We start from the raw sequence: 6,256 nt of genomic DNA on the forward strand, positions 1-6,256 counted from the left end.
GACGCCTTCCCTTCGCTGGCTAATCAAGGTATCTAACAAAACGAAACGGCGTCATGTGAGCAGTGTCGCAATTAGTTTGTGCTCTTACCGGTGAAGAAAACTAAAGACATTGGTCCGTTAACACAAGTAATCATAGATCGTTCCCCAGCAGTGACCTAGTTGTCTGGGCATCCTCGTCGTATTTCGGAGGCGCGGTCCGCGATCCCAAGTGCCCACTGGGTGCTCGATCCCACCGGTAATACAATGGGTACAAGCTTTTCCCTGGCCTGGCGCTGGGCTTCTATGGAGTGAAATGCTAGGGAAAGTGGGTATTTGTCCCCGGACCTTGAGTAGTGTGAAATACTTTGTACCACAGAGCTCTTTTGCGAAGCTAATCTTTCGCCATATATAAAATCGCCATCATCATCACAGAACCGCCCCGCGCAACTATACGTTAGGACATCTTTGGGATTGTGACGTAGTTGGCGACATTTTTTCTTTTAGCCCATTGTTTTACCGCGATTGCGTTAAAGGCCCCACAGTCCAGAAAATCCGGTATCGGCATTGTGTGCATTGTGAGCGGCAAATCAAGAGCATGACTCTGGCAGGTGGTACCCAAAGACCAACCTAGGAAGTATAGGAGGCAAGTGGGCCACCTAGGTCACGTGACATTGCGGCGTCATCAGAACCCAGCCACCGGATAGTGAGCAAACTGCCCACCATGGCAGGTGGCAGTTAAATTAGTGATTGGTCGCAAGGAAGAACAACCTGGTCCACACAAAGCCCATCACAGGGAGCACCTGCCATCGCAGGGCAGTACTTAGCGCATCGCTTGACCAGTGCACCACTGCTCCACGAGGGCTATGTGGACTGCTAGCGATATAAGAATGTAAAGTACAGAGTGACTAAGCATTCTGGGTTTTCTTGCGCAAAAGACAGGACACAAAAGAAACGAGGTAGACAGGACAAGCGCTTGTCCTGTCGACCTCGTTTCTTTTGTGTCCTGTCTTTTGCGCAAGAAAACCCAGAATGCTTAGGCACCAACTAGTCTGCAAAAGCATACTACAGAGTTATCATCTGCATATACGGGAATTAACCTATTACGCTATCGAGTCATGACCTTAACACGAAGTTTGTGTCCCCTCCAACTTTTAGATGAATTTTTGAAAGAACAATAGATTTTCATTGAGAGCGTAATTAATTGTGAACAGGTAGTGACAGCGTAGCAGCCCAGATACAAAGAAAAGGTGAAATACTTTCTGAAAACCTTTGACAGTGAACAAAAATTGGTTCAGGTGTAGGTAGAAAATTATTAGAAAACTGTGCGGCTAATTACCGGTCACCAAATGCGATAACATAGTCGATGACTGCTAACCCTTTTAGTGGTCAGCCGTCACGACTCTGAGTAGATCCGGATAGTAAAAGAGAAGAAGAATGGGTCCAAAAGATATATTCAAAAATATCTCCTGCAAACGCAGTTCTTCCACAAGGACGGCCGCTCCACACAGTGAGATAGATCAGGTGCTTGCGTGGGAGGCGCTAAGATCGATGATGGTGGCAGCTCGCTGGGTGGCACGTTAAAAAGAACAATAAAACATCCGGAGGTTCAGGGGAGTCCAGAGCGCTCAAGACTAGAGATAGCGGACAACCCGGCATAATCGGGCTCAAAACGGGAATGTTAGGGAGAAAGAAAAAAAAATGAAGGAAGCCCACGCGTTGGAAAGCGATAAACAGGCAGAGCGAGAAGGGAAAGAGCGGGTCTCTTTAGGGACGAAGGCGGTCTATACCGAGAAAGGGGGAGCTCCCTATCTCGCCGCGACGCCGCAACTGGTGTGGATCAATCACGTGCGTACCACGTGACCACCTGTGGCGTGTTTCCGCCGAGATGAGGCTCATTGGGAGCCGCAGGCTGGCACCGACTGGAATTTCAGCGACCCTCGCATTAAAATCGTTCGTTCCTTGAGTTTTTTTCGCTTAGCTGTTCTGTTTAAAGTCGCTGGTTTCCCCGGAGGAGCGTTAGTGTTTCCTGAAATACCCGTTCTTCCTTTTAGTTCACTTTTTTGCGTATCCTCTTCTCGCTAACCGTGAAAGGCGATATTATGGAGACATCATCGCTGCGAACTTTGTACCTTTTCTTCTTTTATCCTTAGAAGCTCCCGGTAACTGCGGCCAGCAACATGTGAGCAGTGTGAGCAGGGCCAGCGAGAGGGTGGTATCGTGAATACGGCACATGTGTTCTTGTGATCACAGCTGACATCTGTGATTGCCTGTTGCCTGTGATATATCAAGGGGGGGGGGGGGAGGGGGGGGGGAGTTTACAGCACAACTATTACTGCCACTTTTTTGTCTTTGAATAGACAGCCACGGCTGGACTTTTTGACTGCCTTTATAAGCTACGGACGATACATGTAACAGATCAGGAGGATTCCTCCAATTTGGGAATTCATTCATTCAATCCATTTATGTAGTTGTCCCCTGGGACACCCCGACAAGCCCTCTTGACGTAACTAGCACCTACTCACCTAGACATGAATAACTGTGTTCGTTTATAGTGTGGTTCAGAATTACTGCCACGTCACGGTCATCCGCGCTGTTCATTACTTATTCGCGTAAGATCTTGCGGTAACGAATCTAGTGCGACAGTGTTCACAGGCGGTGAAGGATGACAATATGTGTAAAAAAGACAACACGAGTGAGAATCCCGCCAGGTAATAAAAATGTAGTATTAGCATCTCTACACGATACCGTTAGCTCTTTTTGCCACACAGCTGATTCATTTCCATGCCCAGTCCACATTGTGTGGGCTCGACGCACTACACACCATCTCAGGGAAGCTGGCAATGCATCTCATCCACTGAAGGTGACATATCCTCTCCCTATATATGCTAAAGCTATCGACAGCAGACGCCGTAATGCCTGAGAAAGAATTTATCTGCCGCTACACGCGTGCTTTAATTCCAGCGCGCGAATTCAACCTTCCCGGCAGTCTAACTCTCCGTGAGGAGGTGGCGTTGCAGAGCATCCGGGTGGGTGCTGCGTTGACGCTTGCGGTCAGGACCATGTGGACATCACAGACTCCTAACTGACCCTTCTGCTCCACTCCCGCTACAGAGGTGACGATAGATGATTAATTTCTTGACAACTTGTGCCGGACTTGTGGCGGCACGCAGGCTACACCTGGACCGCCAGAATTACCACCCTATCCGATTACCAAGCATAAGAATCAGGACACATGGTCCCCAATACCGAACCTTGTTAGCATTTATACCCGAGACACGTCTGCATGTGTATACATCTAATCTGCTTATCCCGAAGGGCACATTTGCGCAATAAAAAAAGAATTCTGGGGGGCACTTTGCTGTTATTAAAATGCGATAAGGCGAAAGCAATTTCTACTTCTATTGGTGCCCTTGTTCCTGGGATGATGACGTCATAGGTGGCGTCACGCGCATGCGAAGTACATTTCCGGTTACGACATTCTACGCCACCAGTTTTTGTTATTTTTATTAATTGTGAAAGTTTAACTACTTTAATTAATTTCGTATTACGACACACTATACAATGCAGCTGACATATTCAGTTTTTATTAATTATTCTTGTCTGAGTTACTCTGGTTACTTTTTAATTACTTAATTTTGTGTTACGACACATTACGCAATGTAGATGACGTCATCCGTTTTTATCAATTATTCTCGTTTGAATTATATTGTTTAATTTCTAATTGATTAAATTTAATTATTTCGCATTAAGAAATACAATGCCATGTTAATGACGTCATAAGTTTGATTGACAGCTATGGTGGGACAACTTCTGCGGACGCACACGCCGGCGAGTCATGAGCCTATAAAGGCTTTCGCCTAAAAATAGACTGTGGCACGCACAATCAAGGTTGGAGGCATCGGCTAAAAGCGATTTTGGCGTTCCATGTTAGTGAGCGATCATCTCTTCTCAGTCACACACTTTACAAGCACGCGAATCAGAATTTTTAACTAAGCAAGTGCAGTCTTGAGCCATTTCGAGCAACACAGCTATTTGCTTGGTTTGAGGCTCACGGGTCCATGAGACTTCCTGTCCCCGATAGTATACGTGCATTGCCATTCGTGACCAAATCCGAGACCACTGCTGTAAACTGAGCGGAACTCGAACTGTTGCAGCGCTATTATATGATATCAAGCGAATTAAGTAGTGTCACTGCACTAGTAGTGTCACTGCACTAAAACGAGCCCTTTCCCTCCCAAGTCTCAATCACGTCGCATCGTATCACGCCTATGCCTCCTTCATTCCTTTTTCTACCGCCCTATTAACAGGCACCCTTTGCTGCAGCCGCCATCAAGAATATCCCCTCGCCTAAACCACACTCATCTCATAGCTCCCATGAAAGGCCGCACATCAGCTATGAACGATTCATTCTTTCCAGATGCAATAGCCCGATGGAATGCCCTGCCTGATAATATTGCTTCTTGCACAGATCGAGCAATTTTCCGCACTAAATTAGCGAATCACCTGTGTCTTACGTGATGTATTCGGCTTCATCAAATAGTCTGATCCTGTGTTACTGTCTCCTTTAATGTTTTTTTTTTTTGCTCTGTTTCGTTTCATTGCTTTTATTTTGTTTTTGTTTTTGTTGAGCTGGTACCATATGTTGTTACACACTGTTCTTGCCCCCGCCTTATGTAATGCCCACGGGCCTTTAAGGCTTCAATAAATGAAATGAAATGAAATGAAAAAACTGACATTTAGCCAGCAAAACTCCTTTAGCCATCAGCGAATGGAACCTGCTCGATCCATCGATTACAAGTGCGGGCTCACTATCTTCCTTAACCTCAAGATTAGTATCTAACAAAAATCAGTAAAGTGCTCTTAGTTCTACATTCAACCAGATGATTCCGGAACCATTACTTGTTGGCTTTCCTTGATATGTGACTTCTACGCATGATTGCGTCGCCTTTTGTGACCCGTCACCTTCTTTCCTCGCTTTCTTGTAGTATTTTTTTCGTTCCTATTCTTAAAATACTTCCAATCCTAGCATGCTTGGCAGAAAGAACGATTGCTGCTCTACATGTTTTCTTTTTTTCTTCTGTTCTGAATATTTAAGCTATTCTTTGGCAACCTGCTTACTACAGTTATCTAAAATTTACTGCCCAAGCTTTCTTTATTTTATTTTGCTCGTAATTTATCGTTATATTTTGAACTTTATATTGTACAGATTGCCCACCTGCTACGGTCTCGTATTGAGACTAGCAGTTTTGTAAATAAATAAAAAAATGTGCGATGTCAGCGCACGTTGAAGAACCCCAGGTGGTCGAAATTTCCGGAGCCCTCCACTACGGCGTCCCTCATAGCCCGAGTCGCTTTGGGACGTTAAATCCCTTTAAACAAAACCATTAATAAAAAAAGAACTGAGAAAAAGTGTCTCAATTCATGTTACGAAATGATTAGAGCCGCAGAAACGCGGCGCATACGTCGCATTTTAAACAGCAGTTTACCTGGTACAGCTGTCTGGCTTTCCTATGGATATAGCCACATGCGCAGAAGTCACATAAGCGCTGGAATATTTATGGCGTTGCAAAGCTTCAACACGCGCCTGCATTAGATTTAAACGCGGTCGGAGCATCAAGGAAACTAACGCGATACGATAAGATAGGCGAGCGCGGCGTTTGCAATTTCTGGGGCTAAAGAATGCTTCCTGTTCAAGCCTTGCCGATTTGGACACGTCGCTTTGTGGGCAGTTACAGAATACAGGCCTTAGAGCACAAGTAGAACTGGTGTGTTTTTCGAATCTTTGACTGCCATCTCCTTTACTGTCATCTCATCAAGCCTCTACTAGGCAAGCTAGGACAGTGGCTGTCGCATGACTTCCGTCGTGTAACATGCAAGCCGTGTGTGCATTTGGTTTCTTAACTAGTCTTGACCTGTTAAAGCTTTAGCAGCCGCACTTCTCACGTTGCATATCATGTGACACTTAAAGCGTTCAATACGCATGTTCTTAAAAACTGGCATGTGCCACATGGAGCTACTTATACATTCTCTGCACTTTCTTCCTTCGTGTCCACGGATAAGAGACATTGAAACGTTTCTTTTGGCACGTTACATTCCAATCTCTTTTTTTCAAGCAAAGTATTTTGGGAGGAAATTCATTTTCTTTTGTTTTTTGTTTCGAGCCCCACTCTACGCCCTAAAGTCAAGACTGCCAGGTAATTACTATCTTATCGCATCGAACCGCACGAGTACTTTATTTTGCGATTGCGAACACCGTTGTCTTGATTATGTTCAGCTG

The sequence above is a fragment of the Amblyomma mixtum genome, chromosome 9, assembly GCF_055824585.1.
Source record: "Amblyomma mixtum isolate Tamu chromosome 9, ASM5582458v1, whole genome shotgun sequence".
NCBI classification, from domain to species: domain Eukaryota; kingdom Metazoa; phylum Arthropoda; class Arachnida; order Ixodida; family Ixodidae; genus Amblyomma; species Amblyomma mixtum.